This window comes from Hippocampus zosterae, chromosome 20 (assembly GCF_025434085.1).
Source record: "Hippocampus zosterae strain Florida chromosome 20, ASM2543408v3, whole genome shotgun sequence".
Taxonomy (NCBI): domain Eukaryota; kingdom Metazoa; phylum Chordata; class Actinopteri; order Syngnathiformes; family Syngnathidae; genus Hippocampus; species Hippocampus zosterae.
This window is the reverse complement of record NC_067470.1, coordinates 12,229,090-12,256,006: the sequence shown is the minus strand read 5'-3', so window position 1 is coordinate 12,256,006 and position 26,917 is coordinate 12,229,090. Positions and strand designations below refer to the sequence as shown.

General features: G+C 47.5%; 2 long non-coding RNA genes across 3 annotated transcripts; both read left to right on the top strand.

The window, feature by feature from the left end:
- Positions 1-14,567: 14,567 nt before the first annotated feature.
- On the top strand, positions 14,568-22,714 carry LOC127593104 (uncharacterized). Of its 2 annotated transcripts, XR_007960317.1 has the most exons (4): positions 14,568-14,980; positions 16,366-16,509; positions 22,406-22,416; positions 22,491-22,714. It is a non-coding gene; the product is annotated as an uncharacterized LOC127593104 (long non-coding RNA). The 2 variants fall into 2 exon arrangements; XR_007960318.1 differs by lacking the exon at positions 22,406-22,416 and having other exon boundaries at positions 14,572-14,980.
- On the top strand, positions 19,581-20,262 carry LOC127593109 (uncharacterized). Its single transcript, XR_007960326.1, has 3 exons — positions 19,581-19,648; positions 19,808-19,928; positions 20,033-20,262. It is a non-coding gene; the product is annotated as an uncharacterized LOC127593109 (long non-coding RNA).
- Positions 22,715-26,917: the final 4,203 nt, after the last annotated feature.

The following is a 26,917-nucleotide window of genomic DNA, read 5'->3' as shown; positions in this document are numbered from 1 at the left end:
CGCACTAAGAAGCCATACAACGGCAGCACCACAAATATGCAGACCCACTTAAACCGATGGCACCAGATCACCGACAAGTTTCCCTCCCGCTTCCCCGCCCAGTTCCTCGTCGGACACCAGAGAAACTCTTGGTAAACCAGGTCAGGATCAGAAAAAAATCGCCTCTTATTTTGGGAGTCCCTTTGCAACTCACTGTGACCGCGCAATGGCTATAACTAAGGCCACTGCTTATTTCATATGCAAAGACCTCCAGCCTTAGTGTGGTGGACAACGAGGGTTTCAGACAGCTCGTGCACGTTTTGGAACCCAGGTATAAAATACCAGACAGGTCTGTGTTCACTTACAAACATATTCCCGATGTGTACAACAAAGTGAGAAGTGAGATTACTGTGTCGCTGAACAGTGCGCAAAGAGTTGCACTTACAGTGGATGGGTGGACATCTTGCGCTAGAGATTCATATACATATATATATTATTATTATATTTCATATAAGACACTCAGTGAGAATAGTCTGTTTGTGTTTACACTATAGCAACAGCTGTGAGTCTCAGGTGCCAAATTGTTTACATTTTCTTTGCACAAAACCCAATTGTGAAAGGGCTTAAATAAGTTGTTTTACAAGTTCTACTCTTTATAAGGAATAAAGTGGTATCCTTTTTGTAATACCATACTGAATTCCATCTTTTTAAAAGCTTTTTTTCTTTGCTTATTTGCATCATGTTTAATTGCACAATATCGCAACAAATTGCATTGTATCGTATCGGATCGCATTGATTTGAACTTAATGTGTATCGAATCGTATCGCATCGTGACGACGGTGAAACGTATCGCATCGTATCGCCAGAAAATTCCATGTATCGTTTAAGTATCGCATCGCTGGCAGTGGATCGTGATGTGTATCGAATCGTCTTCAGTGCTGAGATTCACATCCCGAGCGCGCACGCGCGTGCGTGAGGATGGGTATGATGTGGCTCTTTGCAGTAACTCAGTAAAAAAATTGGCTCTTCGTCTCTGACTGGTTGTCCACCCCTGATCTACAGTTACAGAGCTGCTCTATTTTGTAAAGTATTGCGAAGGGCACATCGGATGTTGTTGCGTGAGACACTTCCTGTTTCACGTTGTACGGGGAAGCTCCAAAAGATGGACTCCATTGGACTGCAACTTCTGGCCTAAACTAAGCACAGCCTGTAGGTGTATTTTATAAAGACAAGTACAACTTTATTGTCAAATGTGCGGTATGTGCAACATACAGCGCAGATGACAACAAGACAACAAGAGGAAGAACTTTTAAAGGAAAAATTATGTAAATGTATGCCATCAGTGATAATTTTACAGTTTACCGGCAGCTCGCTGATCAGAAAAGTATGAGTCCCATTATGCATTGAGAGAGTCCCAAATTTTGAATTCTGAAACAGTCTACTTATTCAATTGCATATGATAATAACACAAACAAAAACATATACAGTACATATAATTATAAACAAATTCTGCAAAAATGTAAATAATTCAGGAGCAGGCCTGAGGATTTCCGAAGTTTTTCGCTTCCGTCCGATTACCCAATGGAAAACCACGGTAACTAATGTTGGGTTCCATAAACGTTCATCATGGGAACCCATTTTTCTATTTTGACTGATATTCATAATCAACAATTCTGATACTCAAAAGTATAATGTTTCAATTGTAAATGTTTGAAAACTATGCATTAACAATAAACATTACATCAGCAGATGTGTACTCCATGTGCATTCAACTAAATAAGTGTATCAAAATATATAATATATCTTAATCAAGAATTCTGAAACTCAAAAGTATAATGTTTCATGGGTAAATGTTTGAAAACTGCATTAACAATGAACATTACATCAGCCGCTGTGTACTCCAGGTTTATTCCCAAAAATAAATGGATCAAAAACTGGTGTACTCATGTGGCATCACCTGAGTATTTTATCCAATGGGTAATCCGACGGAACCGAAAAACCATGAATTTCCGAAATCCTCAGGCCTGCTACTGAATGATTTACATTTTTGCAGCATTTGTTTATAATTGTATGTATATGTTGTTGTTGTTTGTGTTATCAAATGCAATTGAAGAAGTAGACCCTTTCAGAATTCGAAATTTGGGACTCTCTCAATGCATAATGGGACTCATACTTTTCTGATCGGCGAGTCCCTGGGACTCACTGCCGGTAAACTGTAAAATTATCTCTGATAGATTACCGCTTTTTCTGCACTCAGTGATTGACTTCTATGCAAATTCATTTCTCTACTTGTCTTCCATGCCATGTCATGCCTGTTGAGTGTTGATTTACTTCATATTAGGAAACTACTGCCCTGAAACATTAATTCATAAATGTCTGTCATATGATTTATTTATTTTTTCTAAGTATAAATAACACATACCCTGACTGTTCTACTTTGAATATAAACACTTCATTCAAGCGTTCGAGAGTGCAAAGGGTTATGATGGAGGGTTGTTGCAAATCATGAAGACCTGCCAAGTGGTATGATAGCATTGTTTTATACATGTCCTTGGCTCGGCCTCAGTTTCAAAATCAGTCCTTGGCCTTGGCCTCGTAGGCAAGTCCTTGGTCCTTGGTCTTGGCTTTGGCCTCGGAGGCAAGTCCTTGGTCCTTGGCCTTGGCCTCGTAGGCAAGTCCTTGGTCCTTGGTCTTGGCTTTGGCCTCGGAGGCAAGTCCTTGGTCCTTGGCCTTGGCCTCGGAGGCAAGTCCTTGGTCCTTGGCCTCGGAAAATTACTCAAGTCCTTGGCCTTGGCCTCGGAAAATTTCTCAAGTCCTTGGCCTTGGCCTCGGGTTGCCGGTCCTTGGACACAACACTGGTTGTAAGGCTTAATTCAGAGTGGGAAAAAATTAAGTGAGTGGATCATTTTACCCCTTGCAGGATCACTTTACCACCTAGAAATCTGGGCTTTGTCTATGTTTACCTCGTAGCTTATTTATTTATTTAAACAATCATATTTTCGCTGTCTTTTGTCCTGCATACATTCTGATCATTTCCATTTTTGGAAACATCCTAAATGAATGGAACATTTGTTAATTTTAGTGATGCATTACTTTAGCTTGTAGAGAGGGAGGGGCAGTTAAAAATGTCTCACATGACCTCATTCTCTCCTGCACAAGGGTGTGGACTGTGTACTGTTATTTCTGGTCTTCTTTCAGCATTGTTTAAATCCCTCCCTCTTATTTCCTCCACCCGCCATTGTTTTATAACACACCTGAGTTACTTGCATCACGTTATTTTCACAAGCTTATTTTGTTTGTTTGTTTTTACGGAAAATGTATTTTACAATGGACCGCGTTGTGTTGCTGCTTTGGGGTTTTGGTCCTGTGGTTTGGAGCTACAATTCCAGTCAAGTGACAGACAGCTGTGAGAACCTGCACCCCCACCATTCTGGACTTCACTGATCGTAGAAACTACCGTTACAGAGAAGAGGTTACAGGTAAGTTGTAGAAGTAGGGGTTGTTTATGTGTACCTGTGCATAGTTTTAGATCCATACACTGTATTGCTCACAGCGTTAAACTATATTTTCAAAGTTGCCCCAATCGCAACTTATGTTATTTTCTGTCATTCATTATTGTCAGCTAATGCCACTGTCATTTCGTCGATTGATTGAAATCGTGTCATTTTCTTTCTTAGTTCAACTTCAGGCCACAGGTTCCGAACCATTCGTTGGCTTCCTATTACAGGCGAGAGTATCAGGGGAGTTGTCTCCTGTAGGTTCTTTCACTCTGAGAACAGGAGATGCTCAGCTCCTGAACTGCAGCCAGAAAACTGTGAGTGTTGGGAGATTCTTCCACTGAGGTAGACAAATGTATCGCAAAACATATTGTATTATGACAAATCTTGCAAATCGTTTACTCAGTGAGTCCCATCCATCCATCCATCCATCCATCATCTACCGCTTATCCGGGGCCGGGTCGCGGGGGCAACAGCTTTAGCAGGGAAGCCCAGACTTCCCTCTCCCTAGCTACTTCTTCCAGCTCTCCCCGGGGGATCCCGAGTCGTTCCCAGGCAAGCTGGGTGACATAGTCTCTCCAGCGTGTCCTGGGTCTTCCTCGGGGTCTCCTCCCGGTGGGACATGACCGGAACACCTCACCGGGGAGGCGCTCAGGAGGCATCCGAATCAGATGCCCAAGCCACCTCATCTGGCTCCTCTCGATGTGGAGGAGAAGCGGCTCGACTCCGAGCCCCTCCCGGATGACCGAGCTTCTCACCTTATCTCTAAGGGAGAGCCCGGACACCCTGCGGAGAAAACTCATTTCGGCCGCTTGTATCCGGGATCTCGTTCTTTCGGTCATGACCCATAGCTCGTGACCATAGGTGAGGGTTGGGACGTAGATCGACCGGTAAATTGAGAGCTTCGCCCTTTGGCTCAGCTCCTTCTTCACCACGACAGACCGATACAACGTCCGCATCACAGCAGACGCTGCACCGATCCGCCTGTCGATCTCCCGCTCCCTCCTACCCCCACTCGTGAACAAGACCCCAAGATACTTGAACTCCTCCACTTGGGGTAAGATCTCCTCCCCGACCCGGAGGGGGCACTCCACCCTTTTCCGACTGAGGACCATGGTTTCAGATTTGGAGGTGCTGATTTTCATCCCAACCGCTTCACACTCGGTTGCGAAACGCTCCAGTGAGAGTTGGAGAGCCCCGTTTGAAGGAGCCAACAGCACCACATCATCTGCAAAAAGCAGGGATGTAATACTGAGGCCCCCAAAACGGACCCCCTCAACGCTTCGGCTGCGCCTAGAAATTCTGTCCATAAAGGTTATGAACAGAATCGGCGACAAAGGGCAGCCTTGGCGGAGTCCTACCCCCACTGGAAACGATTCCGACTTACTGCCGGCAATGCGAACCAAACTCTGACATCGGTGGTATAGTGACCGAACAGCCCGTATCAGGGGGTTCGGTACCCCATACCCACGAAGCACCCCCCACAGAACTCCCCGAGGGACACGGTCAAACGCCTTCTCCAAGTCCACAAAACACATGTAGACTGGTTGGGCGAATTCCCACATACCCTCAAGGACCCTGCTAAGGGTGTAGAGTTGGTCCACTGTTCCACGGCCGGGACGAAAACCACACTGCTCCTCCTCAATCTGAGGCTCGACTTCCCGACGGACCCTCCTCTCCAGCACCCCTGAATAGACCTTACCAGGGAGGCTGAGGAGTGTGATCCCTCTGTAGTTGGAACACACCCTCCGGTCCCCCTTTTTAAAAAGAGGGACTACCACCCCGGTCTGCCAATCCAGAGGCACTCTCCCTGTTGACCACGCGATGTTGCAGAGGCGTGTCAACCAGGACAGCCCCACAACATCCAGAGCCTTGAGGAACTCCGGGCGGATCTCATCCACCCCTGGGGCCTTGCCACCGAGGAGCTTTTTAACCACATCGGTGACTTCAGCCACAGAGATAGGAGAGCCCACCTCAGAGTCCCCAGGCTCTGCTTCCTCCAAGGAAGGCGTGTTGGTGGAGTTGAGGAGGTCTTCGAAGTACTCTGCCCACCGGTTCACAACGTCCCGAGTCGAAGTCAGCAGCGCCCCATCCCCACTGTACACAGTGTTAGTGGTGCACTGCTTCCCCCTCCTGAGACGTCGGATGGTGGACCAGAATTTCCTCGAAGCCGTCCGGAAGTCGGCTTCCATGGCCTCACCGAACTCCTCCCACGCACGGGTTTTTGCCTCGGCGACCACCGAAGCTGCGTTCCGCTTGGCCTGTCGATACCCGTCAGCTGCCTCTGGGGTCCTACAGGCCATAAAGGCTCGATAGGACTCCTTCTTCAGCTTGACGGCATCCCTTACTGCTGGTGTCCACCAGCGAGTACGGGGATTGCCGCCACGACAGGCACCAACCACCTTACGGCCACAACTCAGATTGGCCGCCTCTACAATAGAGGCACGGAACATGGTCCACTCGGACTCAATGTCCCCCGCCTCCCCCGGAACATGGGAAAAGCTCTGTCGGAGGTGGGAGTTGAAACTCCTTCTGACAGGGGATTCCGCCAGACGCTCCCAACAAACCCTCACTATACGTTTGGGTCTGCCAGGACGGACCGGCATCTTCCCCCACCATCGGAGCCTACTCACCACCAGGTGGTGATCAGTTGACAGCTCCGCCCCTCTCTTCACACGAGTGTCCAGAACATGCGGCCGCAACTCCGATGATACAACTACAAAGTCGATCATCGAACTGCGGCCTAGGGTGTCCTGGTGCCAAGTGCACATATGGACACCCTTATGTTTGAACAAGGTGTTCGTTATGGACAATCCGTGACGAGCACAGAAGTCCAATAACAAAACACCACTCGGGTTCAGATCGGGGGGGCCGTTCCTCCCAATCACGCCCCTCCAGGTATCACTGTCATTGCCCACGTGAGCATTGAAGTCCCCCAGCAGAACAATGGAGTCCCCAGTAGGAGTACTCTCCAGCACACCCTCCAAGGACTCCAAAAAGGGTGGGTATGCTGAGCTGCTGTTTGGTGCATATGCACAAACAACAGTCAGGACCCGTCCACCCACCCGAAGGCGGAGGGAGGCAACCCTCTCGTCTACCGGTGTGAACCCCAATGTACAGGCACTGAGCCGGGGGGCAATGAGTATGCCCACACCTGCTCTGCGCCTCTCACCGTGAGCAACTCCAGAGTGGAAGAGAGTCCAACCCCTCTCGAGAGAACTGGTACCGGAACCCAGGCTGTGTGTGGAGGCAAGTCCGACTATATCCAGTCGGAAATTCTCTGCCTCACATACCAGCTCGGGCTCCTTCCCTGCCAGAGAGGTGACATTCCATGTCCCAAGAGCTAGCTTCTGCAGCCGAGGATCGGACCGCCAGGGTCCCCGCCTTTGGCTGCCGCCCAGCTCACATTGCACCCGACCCCTTTGGCCCCTCTCATGGGTGGTGAGCCCATGGGAAGGGGGACCCACGTTGCCTCTTCGGGCTGTGCCCGGCCGGGCCCCATGGGTGTAAGCCCGGCCACCAGGCGCCTGCCAACGAGCCCCACCTCCAGGCCTGGCTCCAGAGGGGGGCCCCGGTGACCCGCGTCCGGGCAAGGGAAACTGAGATCCATTAATTTTACTCATCATAAGGGGTCTTTTGAGCCGTGCTTTGTCTGGCCCCTCACCTAGAACCTGTTTGCCATGGGTGACCCTGCCAGGGGCATAAAGCCCCAGACAACTTAGCTTCTAGGATCATTGGAACACACAAACCCCTCCACCACGGTAAGGTGACGACTCACGGAGGGGCCAGTGAGTCCCACAAATTGTTTTTCAGCTTCCTCTGTGGAGTGACGTCAAACTATTTTTGTCAGTGCCAGATTCTGACCCAATGTGATCTGTTCGAACCATGACTGATTGGAAATTGTTGATGTGTCCCTCTCCCAAATGAAATGTACACTACAATTTAACAGCCAGTTTATGTACCATAGTAGATCGATGTTGATGATGCCACGGGGAAATAGATCAGAGCTCACTTTCAAACTTTCAAAGCAAGCTGACATTGAAACACACACACAGACGAACAACCACCCACGCTCACACTCACACAGAGGGACAATTTCGAGTGTTCAATCAGCCTGACATGCATGTTTTTGGAATGTGGGAGCAAACTGGAGTACCCGGAGAGAACATGCGAACTCGACACAGGTAGGCCGGAGCCGGAATCGAACCCTGCACCTCCACACTGTGAGGTCGACGCGCTTACCACTGGCTCACCCCTATACACACGCACGCACGCACACACACACTTTAGCACATACATTTTCGTATGATGAGTGTCAGGTTAATACATTTTTTTCTTAACCAGCATTCAGCTGTTTCCCATACATCAGTCCCCCGCCTACTGCCCGAAGACGGCTGGGATAGGCTCCAGCACCCCCCGCGACCCTAGTGAGGATTAAGCGGTTCAGAAAATGGATGGATGGATAATAATAATAATAATAATGCTCTTGCGACGCGGGGGCCCAGTCTCATTCGGCTGGGTCGTCGCAGTGCGTAGAGCCGATCAGCTTCACCAGGGTCCGCCAATGACCACGGTCATGGGCCAGGTCCGCTGCATCCTCCAGGGTAAGGCCCTGGTGTTTGAGATCTTCTCTGATGACATCAAGCCATCTGGTGTGGGGTCTGCCGCGTGGCCTTTTCCAGCCGGCTGTCGCTGGATCAAATGAGAAGATGGCACGAGTTGGGTGTTCCGGGGGTAATCGGAGGAGATGACCAAGCCAACGGATGCGCCTCTGAGCGGCCAGTCGGGATGCAGGGGGCTGAAGGGTATGTTTTCGGAGATCTGAGTTGGAAACATGGAGGTGCCAGCTGATGTTCAAGATGGTTCTTAGTGACCTGCTGTCAAAGCCGTCGATCCTCTTGGCCTGGGTCTTGTTTAATGGCCAGGATTCTGCACCATACAGGAGGATGGGAAGAACTGCTGCGTTATAAATGCGTATCTTGGTCTTTTGGGACACTGAGTGGTGGCGCCAGAGGGGCCGCCACAGTGACTACATTGCCGCGGCCGCGAGGGCGCGTCTGCGGTCAATCTCTGGCTTGAGATCGCCGCTGCTGGTAATAGTGGAGCCCAGGTAGATGATGGAGTTGACAAATTGCACTTCGTCTGTGCCAAAGATCAGGGGGGAGGGGTTGGGTCCGTCACCGATATACATAAGTTTGGTTTTCTGCCAGCTTACTTGGAGGCCCAGCTTGGATGGATAAAATTCATTTAAATTAATGCCAATAAAAACGCGCTAAACTGACAGCTCTAATATATATATATGTTGTTCGTCTCTGTGTGCCCTGCGATTGGCTGGCAACTGATCCAGGGTGTCCCCCGCCTACTGCCCGAAGACGGCTGGGATAGGCTCCAGCACCCCCCGCGACCCTAGTGAGGATTAAGCGGTTCAGAAAATGGATGGATATATATATATATATATATATATATATATATATATATATATATATATATATATATATATATATATAGCCGCTATATATGATAGCTCAGTTGGTAAAAATGTGGTCAGAATGGTCAGAAAGGTCAAAATGGGAAACACCTCCAGAGGTGATGGAGAATGACAGAGCGAAGATCCTGTGGGACTTCCAGATCCAGACTGACAAGATGGTAATGGCGAACCAACCGGATATCGTGATCATAGATAAAGGGCAGAGGAAAGCCGTTGTAGTGGATATAGCGGTCCCAAGTGATGGAAACATCAGAAACAACGAACACGAGAAACTCAAGAAATACCAAGGGCTGAGAGAGGAGCTGGAGAAAGCCTGGAAGGTAAAGGTGACGACGCGGCCGAAATGACCAGCTGCACGATCACCGTTGCGCTCCGCATATCGAACCACGTCACGGGGGAAAAATAATCGGAGCGATGAAGACGGTGATAAAAAGGATGTGTATGCGCGTGTGGTTGTCCAGTTGTGTATGTGTATGCATGTACAGGTCATAGCTGCTTCGTCGAGGTCTGCTCATCATGAAGACAGTCCCGGCTTATCAGTCCATGGCCGAGAAGGAGGTGAGTTATGGTGGGGGCCCTAGATTCGGCCAGATAGCGTTGTTTGTTTTGGAGGGACGGATGCCAACAATTTCAGACAGCCTCGAGTCCGTGGCCTGTATCTCTTCACCGGCGCCGATCATCCAAATTCAAAAACTCTTTCCGCAGCGTGGATTCCAACTTCTCCATGTTGTTGTCGATTACGCGGAGTCGATTCGAACCGCATCAATATTGCGGTTGAGCTCAGTCACCGCTTGAGTCTGAGTGTTGGACATTCGTGCCAAACCATCCAAAAGGACCGGCAGCTTCTCACTTCCAATAAAGCCGCTCCCGTTGGTTGAATTTTGCGATCGAACAGAAAGCTGCCAACACCAAACAGCAGCATACCTGTTATCAAAAGGTCAATAATGTAGATGTCTTCCACATCCTCCACGGACAGTATCGCCAGGCACACCGGTCTCCACTTTCTCCATGGATCCAGGGCGTATCCGGCAGCAAATGTCCCCACTGCCTGCTCTGTCCGTCGAAAAAATTTTGTTGATTGCATCGAGAGACCAGCCAACTAATTCCATGGTTAGTTCTTCGGATGAAAAATACGGTAGGAGGCTCTGAAAAGAGTTAGACAAAGACAGCCAAAGACTAAGTGGCAAGCAGGGAAAAAGATGGGGGGAGGGCAGGAGCTGTGCAAAAGCGTCCGCCTTCGTCGAGAGCCAAGCAGAAATGAGTGGTTGCAACAGATCCTGGGAACAACATCGGACATATCAGTCCAGAAATGTGCAGTGCTGGGAACAGCAAGGATACTGCGCAGAACCCCCAAGCTTCCTGGCCTCTGGTAGAGGACCCGAGCTGAATGAGGGACGGACACCACCCGAGGGGGGTGAGACGAGGAATTATACAGTATATATACAGTATATATATACTGTATATCGAGTTTGCAACGAAGGTTCTTATATATATATATATATATATATATATATATATATATATATATATATATATATATATATATATATATGTATATATATATATATATATATATATATATATATATGTATATACACTGTATATACAGTATATATACAGGATCACCTTTACCTTCCAGGCTCTCTCCAGCTCCTCTCTGAGCCCTTGGTATTTCTCGAGTTTCTCATGTTCCTTCTTTCTGATGTTTCCATCACTTGGCACCGCTACATCCACTACAACGGCTTTCCTCTGCCCTTTATCTATGATCACAATATCTGGTTGGTTCGCCATTACCATCTTGTCAGTCTGGATCTGGAAGTCCCGCAGGATCTTCGCTCGGTCATTCTCCACCACCTTCGGAGGTGTTTCCCATTTTGACCTTGGGGTTTCCAGTCCATACTCCGCACAGATGTTTCGGTAGACTATGCCAGCCACCTGGTTATGACGTTCCATGTAGGCTTTCCCTGCCAGCATCTTACACCCTGTTATGTGTTGGATCGTCTCAGGTGCCTCTTTGCACAACCTACACCTTGGGTCTTGTCTGGTGTGGTGTATCTGGGCCTCAATGGCTCTGGTGCTCAAGGCCTGCTCCTTAGCAGCCAGGATGAGTGCCTCTGTGCTGTCCTTCAGGCCAGCCCTCTGTAGCCACTGATAGGACTTCTCGAGATCAGCCACTTCAGTTATGGTCCGGTGGTACATCCCGTGTAGGGGCTAGTCCTCCCATGATGGTCCCTCTTCCAGCGCCTCATCTTCTGTTCCCCATTGTCTGAGACATTTTCTGAGTACATCATCCGTTGGAGCCTTCTCCTTGATGTATTCATGGAGCTTGGATGTTTCATCCTGGACAGTGGCTCTCACACTCACTAGTCCCCGGCCTCCTTCCTTTCTCCTTGCGTACAGTCTCAGGGTGCTGGATTGGGGATGAAACCCTCCATGCATGGTTAAGAGCTTTCGGGTCTTAACGTCCGTGGTCTGAATCTCTTCCTTTGGCCACCTTATTATTCCTGCAGGGTATCTGATCACTGGCAGGGCATAGCTGTTTATTGCCCGGGTCTTATGCTTGCCATTGAGCTGGCTTCTTAGGACTTGCCTCACTCGCTGGAGGTATTTGGCCGTAGCCGCTTTCCTTGTTGCCAGTTCGAGGTTGCCATTGGCTTGTTGTATACAGAGGTACTTGTAGCTGTCCTCAATGTCTGCTATTGTTCCTTCAGGGAGTGAGACCCCTTCAGTGCGGACTACCTTTCCTCTCTTAGTCACCATCCGACTACATTTCTCAAGCCCGAATGACATCCCAATGTCGCTGCTGTAGATCCTGGTTGTGTGGATCAGGGAGTCTATGTCCCTTTCGCTCTTAGCATACAGCTTTATGTCATCCATGTAGAGGAGGTGACTGATTGTAGCTCCATTTCTGAGGCGGTATCCATAGCCGGTCTTGGTGATTACTTGGCTTAGTGGGTTCAGTCCTATGCAGAACAGCAGTGGGGAGCGTGCATCACCTTGGTATATGCCACATTTGATGGACACTTGGGTAAGTGGCTTGCCATTGGCTTGAAGTGTGGTTTTCCACATTCTCATCGAGTTTGCAACGAAGCTTCTTAGGGTCCTGTTCACCTTATACAACTCCAGGCATTCATTGATCCATGTATGTGGCATCGAGTCATAGGCTTTCTTGTAATCAATCCAGGCTGTGCACAGGTTGGTACGTCGGGACCTGCAGTCTTGTGCGACTGTTCTGTCAACTAGGAGCTGATGTTTGGCTCCTTGGGTATCTCTACCAATGCCCTTCTGCGCTTCGCTCATGTATTGATCCATGTGTCTACTTATTTTAGCCGCAATGATGCCTGACATGAGAGACAGGTTATTGGCCGATAGTTGGATGGGACTGCACCCTTTGAGGGATCCTTCATGATCAGGATCGTTCACCCTTCGGTTAGCCATCCTGGGTGAGTCCCATCCCTCAGCAGCTGGTTCATTTGTGCTGCTAGGCGCTCATGGAGTGCCGTGAGTTTCTTTAGCCAGTAGGTGTGGACCATGTTCGGGCCTGGTGCTTGTTTGGCAGTTTCAAGTGCTTCAGGTATGGTCATCTGGATGTACCTCTCGGGTATCGGCCGATTCATCACACCTCTCTGGGCCTCCGTCAATTGGCTCACATCTTTCCGAGCCACCTTGATCTTAGCCTCCAACCGTCTTTTTCCATGGTGGGTAACGTATCTCATGGTTTCCATGGTTGCTCTGATAGCCAAGCATCTCAAGGATCACTGATGCTGAAGCGTATATCAGCTCATTGGTTTCTGTGATCGTTACGGTAGGGATTGCCCTCAGTGCTGCATTCACACTTTCTATGAGACTTTCAGATGGTACTTCACATAGCCGTTGTTATCGGTTTCTAGGTTGCCCAGCTTTCATTCTCGCCATGATCTTAGCTTTCAGGTCAGTTGCTGCCTCGCTCAGCATTTCATTCATTGGGGCTGGCCACCCAATCTCATCATCTGCATTCATTGAGGCTTGCCTCCCAATCTCTTGTATGACCTCCTCCTCTGATCTGGCAGCCTGCGGCCCTTCACCATGGAACCTGCATTGTACCTCATCAATCTCAAGTTGTGACAGCAGTTGCCGTTTGTGGATGTTGGAACACTGAGCTACTAGTTGTTTTGTGGTCAACCGTGACTGTGGGTTTCGAAGTAACCATTTAGCCCACATTCTCTGCATGTAACCCCTCTGACTAGGGGTGCTTGAGTAGTAGCATTACAACAGAGCCATGTTATCGCATCTCGCCCATCTCCGCTTTGTTCCAGTAGCCCATTTTTCATCAAGGTGTTCTGGTTCCCCAGCACCTGACGCAGACCTTGTTTGGCTGGGCGACGTCTGAGCCGGCATGTCATTCGTTTTATTGTCTCTCATCATTGTATGAGGTAGTGAAGTGTAATTTGGAATTCCCTCTCTATTCCTGTAGATGGCCTTAGAATGTCCACCTGGCGTCAGTGACACGATTCTATTCTATATTTGCGGGTCAGGGAGAATTCAGTTTCAGCAATGTGTGCAATCCTATAATAAGGTATTGTGGCTGTTGCCGTCCATCACTGTTAAGGAATTATTCCGCTAGAAGTAGTAGTAGAACATTGTTGATGAATTTCATCTTGCTATGAGAACCATTGACACTAGTCTTTGTCCTGAACATCTGCTTGTACTTAAAACAAAGAATGTAGTGTGAAGTCTGGATCCTATTTCACTTGGTTGATTAGCAGCCCCCCAAGGGTTTTCCTGCCTCCACCACCTCGTGTGAATCTTTGAAGGCTGCCGGGTGCCCTCAGGGAGAGGTATTTCCTGCTTCCTGTTTTACATCACCTTTGGTGCCCTCGACCCCCACCACCTTTGGGGCCCCCCTCCACAGGACATGTTTACCGTAAAACGAGAAGCTGTTATCTCAAGTGTCTGTGTTCCTGCCATCGCACCAAATGGGGGGGTAGTGGTGATCTGGTCTCACCTCACCACTCCCGGCTTCCTCCGGCCACACCGGGTCAGATGACATGTTACTTTCTTTGTTTCGGAGATTTGCATGAGAGGCGTACCTCCCCGCCTCTCATTATCATATTGTCTCTATATAATCTCATGAATGTGCTTCTTTGGGGCTTCCTGATGAAATCTGAGACTCACAGGAGCCCGAATCGATTCCACTCTGACATTGGTAGAATAAAATCTTTTCCCAATCAGCCGTGGTCCCTGAAGTGCTCATTCGTCGGGAAACAGCCACCGATCACCGAGTGTTTTTTGAAGACCAGCGAAGCAGCAAAAACCATATACCACAGTAGGCATTAGCGTGAAGGATCTTGCCCAAGGACCCACACTGGATGGTGTTATGTGCTCATTTTTGCCCCAAGCGGGATTTGCACCACCATCTCCCGTATGCCAAACCAATGCCTTACCAACTGAGCTATCCAGCCGCAAATATATATATATATATATATTTGTTATCTAATCCACCGGCATCCATTGATAGGAATTGGATTATAAAAAATAGGATTTGGCGTGGCATTAAAGACCATTGCATGTATTTGACGATATCACCCCCACCCACTTCCTGTGCAATGCCACAAGTTCCGTTTTTCTTGAAAATACACCATGAAAGTGAATTTTCAATCAGCTTCCTCAATTTTAAATCACGCTCCGGCCCGCCCATCGAGCTGAACCATTGAGAAGATGGATAAGCTCCCTCGTCATGGGGCCTGCGGGTGGCTTTCCGGGAGGCGAATCTCAAATCTGATTGGCTAAAAAAAGAAACAGCCATTTTAGTGTGTGCGTGCGTGTATTTGGGACCATCTCAGCGGTTGTTTCCGAGTTTTACCATTCAATGTGTTTTGATGAGGAGCAAAATTATAAATTTTTAAACAAAGAGCGATAGAAGGCTGTTTATTTCGAGCCTTGCATTACTTTTATTCTATAAATGTTTTCTTTGACAGGAGGCTTCTGTTCAACTGGTCTCATGCTTTGATCGCAATGGTATTAAAAATTCTGGCGAGTAAGTACTCCACTTTTACAAATGCACATCACAGTCTATTTTCTTTTTTTTTTGTACAGTGGAACTGCTGCCTTGGGATGTCTGAACGAATATTGGCACGTTTTTCGGAACATATTGTGTTGAACCCTTGGGCCTAGTTGTTCAAAGTTAATCCAGACAGATTTTGGATCATGGATTGGATAAATTTTTGAAAATGGGCAGACACCAAATTCTGAAATCGGTTCGATGACGGAAGTGGTCGTGATTGGGGAGCCTCCTCTTGGTGCACATCTGTGTCGTCATTTCGAGACTTCTAATTATGAGTGAGCACACATGCATGTGCTCCATTTGATGGACTTTCAACACCAAAGATAATTAGCACCCTTGGTCAGCAGAGCAAGGTACGTGAGCGAGGTACGTGTGGTTTTGTTTAAAACCCACCAATTGCAGCGCACACATGGAGGTGCACAACCTGTACTCGCTCACTTCCACACCATCAAAGAGCAAGAACTGATCCCACACTGCCCGGAAACCAATCAAGCGAGTGTACCACCAACCATCAGCAATAGTGTAAAAATATTCAATCAACTCTAATTAGAAACTCAATATTTACAGACATCAAAATGTTCAAAAAAATAATTTCTGACAGTTGCATCCCTTACTACATGTTCAGTCACTCTCTCCTCCTGAGATATTGTCAGGAGTACCTCATGTCTTTCGTGTCAGCTGGCTCAGGTACATAAATTATCTCATCATATGGGGACATCCCACTATGACAAAATATGAATATTCCTGACTGATCCAAGTTTATTATGAGCAAAGGCGATTAAAGTATGACGGATTAAAAAAGGGATTTCAAAAATCCAAATAAATTGTCACCAAATTACACCTTTTGAACAATTGGGCCTTTTTGGTTCCACCACAGTATGTTCATTTCCATTCAAACATAAATTTTAAAGGCGGCCCGGTAGCCCAGTGGTTAGCACGTCGGCTTCACAGTGCAGAGGTACCGGGCTCGATTCCAGCTCCGACCTCCCTGTGTGGAGTTTGCATGTTCTCCCCGGGCCTGCGTGGGTTTTCTCCGGGTGCTCCGGTTTCCTCCCACATTCCAAAAACATGCATGGCAGGCTGATTGGACGCTCTAAATTGTCCCTAGGTGTGAATGTGAGCGTGGATGGTTGTTCGTCTCTGTGTGCCCTGCGATTGGCTGGCAACTGATCCAGGGTGTCCCCCGCCTAATGCCCGAAGAGGGCTGGGATAGGCTCCAGCACCCCCCGCGACCCTAGTGAGGATTAAGCGGTTCAGAAAATGGATGGATGGGTGGACATAAATTTTAATATTTGAGACAATAGATGATTGCTCAGGAGCAGCTCTTTAACCAAATTCTTCTCTTTTTGGTGCACAAGTTGCAGCGATATTCACTGGCCTAAAGATAAATGACAACACTATTGATTAATGGCTGATGAAAGTGATGCGTTGGCTGGTCACCTGGGAGGCTTTGTTCTGTATCTTGTTGGAAATCAACTTCAAACGGAAGGTTGATGTATCAGGTGAATATACTGTACTTTGACTGCCGTTTACATTTTTTTTTACCGTATCAAAACTTTGACCACAAAACATATTTAAATCCATGCATCAATCCATTTCCGGATCCGCTTTATCCTTACAAGAGGCACGGCCAAGTTGGAGCCTATCTCGGCTGTCTTCGGGGCAGTAGGAAGGGGACACCCTCAACTGGTTGCCAGCCAATCGTAGACGTACAAAATCAAAACCCACAAAATTTTGAAGCAAAAAAAAAAAAAGGAAGGAAAAGGAAAAAGATTTATTGCAGGGATGAGAGTGGCTAGTGCGGAAAAAAGCGAAAGGGGGCCGTGACGGGGGCGGGGCCACTTACAAAAGTATCAGAAAAAAATCCCAAGATTGTTCACTATTCTTTCAAGTGTGCAATTTGCTTCTGCATTCCTGGTGAGCACCAACATGTAACTTCAAATTTGCTGCTCAAAATAAAAACTAATAAAGGAAACACATTCCTTGCCATATTTAAGATGTGTTCATTACTTGTATTCATAAAGTGTTGTGTAAATGTGATAAAAAGAAAGCTGTTAATTCTTACCTCATACAGTGATAGTGAAGTCCCACACTGTTTACTATATATGGGTTATGAATGTATTTTATTATATAAAGTGGATGTCTATTTACAGTGTATACAACAATATACAGTTTCGTGAGGTACAAACCTTTATTTTCTCTTCATTTGAAGCTTTTTAGCAAGCGCTAAAAGCTTATTGGTCCTCTGTCATGATTCGGTTTAGGGACTAACAGCTGGCACTTTAGGGCTCCCTCGGCAGCTGCACACCTGTTGGTCATAGGTAATTAAGGCTTTAAAAGTACTCCCAGCCCAGCCCGAACACTCAGTGTCGGGATATTGTTTGCTCTTGCTATTGACATGTTTGTTTGTTGCTGTTTGTTCCTGTCAGGTTTGTTTCGGTCATGTTTCTGTTCTTAAGGTTTTAGCTTCTGCCATGGTTTTGTTTGTTACTTTGGATTTGTTTTGTTCTTGGGACTTTGTTTTGGATTTAGTTTTCTGTTTTAATACAATTCATCAAGTACAATCTGGCCGCAACAGTCTCTGGTCGCTATGGTAACATTGAAAAGTGCCTTCAAAATAAGATACACGGCAAATACAAAGACGCATGAAAAATACGACTCACCATCGCCGCATATTTAGCAGAGTGGGCTTGGTGCGTGGGAGTCTCTTCTTGAGATAAATTTTAAGTATGACTCCTGATACGGTCTATTAAATGTAAACTTCTTTTTTTTGAAAGTCGTAAGCTCCTCTTCTGTCTCTTGGGCTTTTTCTGTCTGTTTCTGTCGCTGGGCCTTTTCCCCTTCCCATAGACGTTTTTTCTATTTTTTTTACACATTTTACAAGCTCCTGGGTTTCATTTTGGCGGTAATCTATCACGTGACCGAGACGCGTGCTATGACCCACATCAAGAGTAACACACTGTAGATGGATGTAGCAAAGAATTTGGTAATTCATTCATCTTCCGAGCCGCTAGATCCTCACTAGGGTCGCGGGGGGTGCTGGAGCCCATCCCAGCTGTCTTCGGGCAGTAGGCGGGGGACACCCTGAATCGGTTGCCAGCCAATCACAGGGCACACAGAGACGAACAGCCATCCACGCTCACACTCACACCTAGGGACAATTTAGAGTGTTCAATCAGCCTGCCATGCATATTTTTGGAATGTGGGAGGAAACCGGAGCACCCGGAGAAAACCCACGCAGGCCCGGGGAGAACATGCAAACTCCACACAGGGAGGCCGGAGCTGGAATCGAACCCGGTACCTCTGCACTGTGAAGCCGACGTGCTAACCACTGGACTACCGGGCCGCCCGAATTTGGTAATTATTTAAAATAAAACATCTTTCAGATTTCGAAATAAATAAAATATAAGTAATCTAAGGTCTTTAATTTTTTTTAATTACCAAATGACTAACGGACCGGTACCGGTCCTCGGTCCGGGGTTGGGGACCGCTGCTGTAAAGGATAGATTTTTGTGACTTTGTGGGATGGTTGGGAAATGAAGGTTCAGTTACACATTTTAAAAATGCCATATGTTTCAAACAAAAATACACGGATCAGGCTGAAAAAATGTACATACTACCTATACAGGTGGGGAGAGGGGGGGTCGCTACTTCTTGGGGGTTGCTTCTACTTGGAGCTTCACATCAATTGTTGTAAATTCGTGCATCAAGTTTTTGTGTGTCGTGTAATTGAACGTTTTGTTGCCATGAAGTGTGTTGAATAGAAAGCCGTTACTTCACCATTTCTTTTTCTCTTAGCTTTATCATTGATTGTATTTTTTTGTCGTGAGGATAAATGGATTAGAAAATGGATGGCGAGGTGTATTACCTGATCACGTATAGCAAAGGAACAAAAAAACAACTCGCCCCAAGGAACTGCTGACATTCTCGAACAGAATTGAACTAAAGCTGTTCAAGATTCAAGATGTGTACTTATTATATGCATGGTAAAAACACGATGGTAGCCCCACAAATATTCATGTTCTACTAATTCTTTGGGTCCCCTTCACTCTTTAGCATTGTCCTCACTTAAATTAACTATGATTGTATTTACATCTCCACAAGATTGTCAAGGTTGCTCGAGAAAAAGTTCTGACTAGTGATGGGTCCAGCGACACCGATGCATTGACACATGCGCCGGGCTCACAGAGCAAACCACGTGTCGATGCATGTGCTGCTTCATTACGTCACGTGATTGACACGTGAACTGCATCGGCTGCGTTGACACAGTCCAGGCTTCTAATTGACACACTGGCTGCGTTGACACAGTCCAGGCTGCTAATTGACACGTGAACTGCACCGGTGCAGTTTAGACTGCATCGGCTGCTTGGCACAGTCCAGGCTGCGCCACTTAGTCCAGGGGGCATCGACTCAGTGCAGAGGGCGTTGACGCAGCAAAAGCCCGCCGCACAGTGTTTATAAGGAAGTGCGTTTGGCGACACAATGCCACCTGCCGAAACAAGCCAGACCTCACTCACTCTCGCTTGTCGAAGTTCGTGTCAGTGCAGACTTCGTGTTCCTGCCTTGCCTTCCTTGCCGATTATGGAGCAGAGACGCAAATCATCCGCCGTGTGGGACCATTTTGATGTCCTGGAGAATAAGGTATTATTTATTTATTCAAACCGCCTTCTGTCGCCCAGAGCCTCTCGGCGAGAGGCACTCGCCGAGTGCCTCTCAGATCATTGACATGTGTTGTACCATTCTAATCCGAATACATTTCAAGGTAACTCTTAGTTACTTCTTATTCACATTTCATTACAGGTGAAATGTCGAATTTGCCAAGTCGAATTGTCATACACCAACAGAAGCACCTCCACCATGCTGAGGCATTATCGGGCCAAGCATGAGAATGAAGTTCGCGATACACCCAGTATTACGCCAGGTATACAAACGTTCACTCATCTTTTCACGGTTGCTATGTTGATGATTAATTGACAATCAGTAATTATTATTGGTTGACTCTCCACTCCATGTTTGACAATCAAGGTTCCAGGAAGCAGCTGTACTGGAAGGACCAACACACTTGTTTCCCAAACCTCTCCCACCTCGCAAAGGAGTTCCTTTGTACGCCAGCCTCATCCGTCCCTTGTGAGCGTGTGTTCTCCACAGCAGGAGAAATTGCTTGTAAAAGACGCAACAGGCTGAAGTTTAAAACATTGGAGCATCTTATTTTTCTCAATAAAAAATTGTGAAGTCAAAGCCCACAAGCATCCTCATTCAAATGATCTTCACATTATTTGAACACATTGAATGTTGCAAAATGAATGCATGGATGTGAATGATATTGTATACATTCATTCATTCATTCATCTTCCGAGCCGCTTGATCCTCACTAGGGTCGCGGCGGGTGCTGGAGCCTATCCCAGCTGTCTTCGGGCAGTAGGCGGGGGACACCCTGAATCGGTTGCCAGCCAATCACAGGGCACACAGAAACGAACAACCATTCGCACTCACTCTCACACCTAGGGACAATTTAGAGTGTTCAATCAGCCTGCCACGCATATTTTTGGAATGTGGGAGGAAACCGGAGCACCCGGAGAAAACCCACGCAGGCCCGGGGAGAACATGCAAACTCCACACAGGGAGGCCGGAGCTGGAATCGAACCCGGTACCTCTGCACTGTGAAGCCGACGTGCTAACCACTGGACTACCGGGCCGTCCTATTGTATACACTTCATCATCAAATCGATGAATGACCTTATGAAAATGTCTTGGAACAGTTGTAGATGCAAAACCATGCTGGCAGCTACATAATAGATAATAAAATAAAAATACCCCAAACCATAGGGATCCTCCCAAAAACTAAGGATGTGCTGAATAAGAGATCCTTGTACACATTATACTTTTATTACTTCCATATTTGACCTATTGTGTGGAAATATGGGGAAATGCCAGTAAAACGCACTCTGTTTTAAAACTACAATACAAAGCAATCAGAACAATCACTGGCTCCAAATAGACGGAACCCACTATTTATCAAATTAAACAATGAAATCTCATGACCTGGTTGACTTCAATTAATGTACAAAGCACACAACAACCTCCTTTGCCAAAACATCCAGAAGCTTTTTAAAATTCGAGAAAGTTGTCATAATTTAAGGGGTACTAACCTACCGGTATACAAAAAAATCCAAAACACGAACAAACATCACGCAAAGGAGTGTACCTGTAATAGGTGTAAATCTGTGGAATGATTCTGAAACGGACCAGTAAAATGAGTAACTCTCTTGCTGAGATTAAAAATGAATTCGAGAGTAGTACAAGACAACTATACAAATCAAAATTAAGCTGATAAATTCTATACACTCATGAAATATAGCAATACATCAGAAATACATTGATGAGATTTAATATATTAATGAAATGTAGCATACATTATGAATATGAGAAAATCAACATATACATGTGCTCCAATGAGTATGTACTGTATATATAAACCTAAAGTTGTAAAAATGTATAAGTACAGCATACATAAGGGTAAAAGCATTTGTTGATATGTAGACTTTCTTTCCTATTTTGAAAAATGATCAATTCATATATAAGAAGGGGTAGGACTCGGGGTAGATTTTTTACTTTCTACTCCTTTGAACACATATTTGTGATGATGACTATTTTCTTTTCCTTTTTTTATATCTTACCTTCACTTTTTGCCAATTTATTACCGAATTGTATGTTTATATGTTCAACTAGCTGGTTCGCCGCCCTCCGGGCGGCTCATCAGCTAGTTCCTGCGGAAGGCTGGTAAGGTGGTGGTTCGCCGCCCTCCGGGCGGCTCACCAGCTAGTTCCTGCGGAAGGCTGGTAAGGTGGGCCATCGGCCCACAAAAGTGTTGTTGCTTGGTTCAACTTTTTGTTCATCTTCATTGCTTATCGCGAAAATAAAGAGATGTTTAGCTCTACTAAATAACTAACAATTTCATTGCAATGCTTGTGGGTAGACAACATTTTTTCGCTAAGATGCCCGCGCGATCGTAGTGAGCCACTGCCTGAGCGGCGCAGTGGTGGCGTGCAGTGGTGGCGTGCAGTGGCGGCGCGCAGCGGCGCGGTGAAGTAGGTACGTTTTGAAAAGGGACAGATGGAAGGACAGACCGCGTGCGGGACGACGCGCAATATATATATAGATATACAAATAAATATATCAGTCGGTTCGGTCTTTTAAGTGGGTTGGCTGCAGGCATCTTGAAGGTCCAACAGGTGGCAGTGGTCAGTGACACAGTATCAACACAGTGTGTCAGTGTGTCGACACGCCTCATGAGGCCTCATGGACCCAGAACTTCTGATTGCTTCTTTCATGAGCCTTTTTTTTTTTTTTTGTGTATGTGCTGTGACGGCTTTTTTTGTTTGTTTGTTTGTATTTCAGATACTACAATGGTAAGAATCAAATATGTTAATACCAAAAAAAGACTTGAATCCTAATTTTTATTTCTGTTTGATGTTCCCTATAGATAAAAGCTGGTGTCCTGCTGGTGGCCTTGTACATCACTGGAAATGTAGTATTTTTGCTTGCCTTGTTGTTTGGAGTTGGGATGTCATAATTTGAACGAATACACATAAAGAAATTGTAACTAGGAGTGGGTGTGTTATGATCATGTTCTGTTAGTGTCCGGCAGTTGGCAGAGGCGTTCCCGGTTTTCCTGCTACTCACCTGTCTGGCATCATAATTATTGGGACTTTTTTAAGGACCTCATGAAACCATGTCAAGGTGTCGGATAATTTCACCTAGATCAAGTCATTGTTCATATGCATTTTGTCGAGACGCTCTCTTGTTCCTCTTCTGAATCTCATGTGCCTTCTTCACCTACCAAGTCTCCTCCATGATTCGGAGGGCTTGCTGGGTTGCACCACAGTATGTTTCAACTGTTGGGGAACTATACCAGAAGACAGACTGCTGTCGATAATGGCCAAAACCTCCTGAAAGAAATATGGAAGAAAGGGGAGCTCTGAAACAAGAGAGCTGTAGTGTCGATTTTTTTTTAACGTACACTTTATTAATTCTGTTAAAGGACTTGACAAACACAATGATATCATGTTTAAAAGTTTTATTTTGTGAAATGCCCCTTAGGACATTCCTGACCATTCACTTAGCCAGCACCCCCAAATTTATGTTTACATACTGTAGCTTGTGGTCTAAGTGGAGCGTGGGGGCCTGTTTCTCTCGGGGGTTTGTGACGCCAGGCCCGTAATTTGCATAACCTGTCAATAAAAGCTCGACGGTGGACGTACTGAGATTGGGTCGGTCTGAGAAGCGAGCATGAGTGTGTGTGTGTAGCCTCATTTACGCCTGCCCCAGTAAAAGACAATCCTACCAGAAGCTGAGCCAAATTTTTTAAATATGTCGGGGCCCATCTCTGACAGTTAGCGAGGATGTGGGTACTCCAGCTTCCAGGGTGCACACCCCTTTCACCCGCAACCCTAAAGAAGGGAAATGCAGTTGGAAATGGATGGATGGATGTCCAAGTGTTTCTTGACCAAGCAGCACCTGCATTCTTTCTCGCTTTTTTTTTCTTCCAGCACAACTGAAAAATGTGACATCAGATTTTGCTGACAATGTATCCGAAGAAGACCTCAATAATTCTCTGTACAATCTTCAAGAGGATTGCATCTTAAATGATGGCGAGGTACAGCACTTATGTCAGGCGAACCACACCAGATCAAACAAGGCACGTGAGCCTATCTGGACCGTGAGGATGAAAGGCGACAAAGCCAGATGAAAGCTGATCAAACACATTCAAGCCAGAGACACTTGCTTTGCAATGCATCTGGGTCTGAACGCGACTTAATTCGTGGACACGAGATAAGTGTTTCACTTCTATTTTGTGCTCAACGATCTAAGCATGTTTCAGTCACACAATATTAACCTTTGGAAATCGGTGTGGGTGTCACTTACTGTTATTTCAGAGGGACACTGAAAATCCACTGTTAGCACTCAACCATTCCAGCCCTGTCAGGTGCTAGACTATCCCAGGTTGTCGTACAGGAGGTTTCCAGATATGATATCACAATTAAATTCAATGTGTTTAAAATCTCAGATTCAAAACAATTCTCTGTTATCGTTCAACTACTCCACCTCTGTAAGATAAGATAAGATAAGATATACTTTATTCGTCCCACACTGGGGAAATTTAAGGAACCCAGGAAGTTGAATAAAAACCTGACTTCATTATGAAAATACCTTTTGGGCCACTATTAAACATCTGTCACAGAGGGCTGGTTCAGACGCGGGTATTCATGCATGCATCCATTTTCTTATCCACTCATTCTCACTAAGGTCGCGGGCGTGCTGGAGCCCATGGCAGCTTTTTCCTGGCAGTAGGCTGAACTGGTTGCCAGCCAGGGCACATATTGACAAACAACCATCCGCTCTCACACTGTGAACCCGAACATTAAAATTTCTTTTAAAAATTGAGTAAACAATTCTCAAATTTTCACAAAAAGTAGTATTGTCTTAACTATGTCAAGTTGGTTGAACATGACATTTTATGAGTAGTTTGTCCTTTTAATTTTTAATTGACTTGAACAATACTACTGTCACGTTGTGCCCGAAGCGATAGACAGATCGCTTCGTGCACAACAAAAATAAGGAAGTGGATCCCCGAGATAGCAGACAGAAAACGAGATCTTGTCAAAGAACAAAAAGAGTCTTTAATACGAAACACAAAATACCCGACAGGAAGAATAACAAAAAGCGTTGGTCAAATAAGGACCAGGGTAAAAATAAGGTAACAACAGAAAACGCTCGCGGAAAACAAAAGCGAGGAAGATCTGAATAGACTATAGGAATAATTTACATACAATCAATAACTTGTACGACAAGACAATTGCCAGAAGGCTAGGAAGCAACGAGTAAAATTAATTTAGGGTTTTCTTTCGCGAAGGAACAATGGCGCGGCGTGGAATTCTCCGGCAGTGAGATGACTGCTGGAGTCTCTTAATAAAGGGGGGTAATCAGCCCGAAATTAAGGGCAGGTGTGCAGATGGCGGAGGAGAAAACCCGCCACCTGCTGGCGGACACGCGACGTGACAGTACCCCCCCCTCAATGGACGCCTCCCGGCGGACTACCCGGTTTGGACGGATGTGCAGCGTGGAAGTCGCGCAAAAGGGACGGATCAAGGATCCAGGAGCGAGGCACCCATTGCCGCTCCTCAGGCCCGGAGCCCTCCCAGTCGACCAGATACTGGAACCCCTTTCCCCTGCGCCGAGAGTCCAGGATGGCACGAACCGTGTACACCGGGTCACCGTCGATGACCCGCGGAGGGGGCGGCGGCGTGGGAGGAGGAGCCAAGTCACTGGAAGACACGGGTTTGAGTAGGGAGACGTGGAAGACGGGGTGAACCTTCATGGTGGGTGGCAGCCGGAGCCTGACTGCAGCTGGACCGATGACGGCCTCGACCTCGAATGGTCCAGTAAATCGGGGTCACAGTTTCGCAGACGTGCCGGCCAGGCGAAGATCCCTCGTTGCCAGCCACACCTTCTGTCCCACCACGTATGAAGGAGCCGGGCGCCGGCGACGATCCGCGATCCGCTGGTTCCTGGTCGCCGTGCGGGACAACGCAGCCCGGGCCTCCTTCCACACGCGATGGGCCCGCTTAAGGTGGTGCAGCACAGAGGGGACCTCCACCTGCCCCTCCTGGGACGGGAACAGCGGCGGCTGGTACCCGTAGGCGGCCATAAAGGGGGACCTACCAGTGGCAGAAGAGACGAGGGTGTTGTGCGCGTACTCCACCCAGGGTAAGTGGTCGACCCAGGATGAGGGACGGTGAAGGCACACACAGCGGAGGGCCGCCCCCAGATCCTGGTTGGCACGCTCGGCTTGTCCATTGGACTGGGGGTGGTACCCCGAGGTCAGACTGGCCGTGGCCCCGAGGGACCGGCAGAACCGCTTCCAGACGCGGGATACGAACTGGGGCCCCCGGTCCGAGACAATGTCCAGTGGAATACCGTGGAGACGAAAGACGTGCTTGATAAGGAGGTCGGCGGTCTCCAGCGCCGAGGGCAACCTGGACAGAGGCACAAAATGGGCAGCCTTGGAGAACCTGTCCACGATCGTGAGGACGACGGTCCTCCCACGGGATGGAGGTAGACCCGTCACGAAGTCCAGGGCGATGTGGGACCAAGGTCGAGACGGAACGGGCAACGGCTGGAGCAACCCCGCCGGGGGCCGGCGTGAGGACTTGCCGCAGGCGCAGGAGGTGCAGGCACTGACGAAGTCCGTCACGTCCCTCCGGAGCTCCGGCCACCAGAACCGCTGGGCAACGAGTTGTATAGTCCGGTTCACCCCAGGATGACATGCGACCTTAGACCCGTGTCCCCACTGCAAGACTTCTGACCGCAGCGACGGAGGCACAAACAGCCTCCCCGTGGGGGATTCTGCCGGAGCCTGAACCCCCTCCAGAGCAGCTTGGATCCGCTGCTCAATCTCCCACTGCAAAGCCCCCACGATGCACTGGGTCGGGAGAATGGCCTCCGGAGACCGGTCCTTCTCAGCGGGGTCGTGGAGACGGGAAAGGGCGTCAGGTTTGGTATTTTTGGACCCTGGGGAGTAGGTAAGGATAAAATTGAATCGGGTGAAGAACAGGGCCCACCGGGCCTGACGGGCGTTCAGTCGTTTTGCGGAGCGGAGGTACTCGAGATTCTTGTGGTCCGTATAAACTGTGAAGGGCTCCTTCGCCCCCTCGAGCCAGTGCTGCCATTCCTGTAAGGCGGCTACCACGGCCAGCAGTTCTCGATTACCCACGTCGTAATTCGACTCGGCAGCACTGAGTCGACGGGAGAAAAAGGCGCAGGGGTGCAGCCTCTGGTCGACCAGAGAACGCTGGGACAGCACCGCCCCCACCCCCGAATCCGAGGCGTCCACCTCCACGACAAACGGGA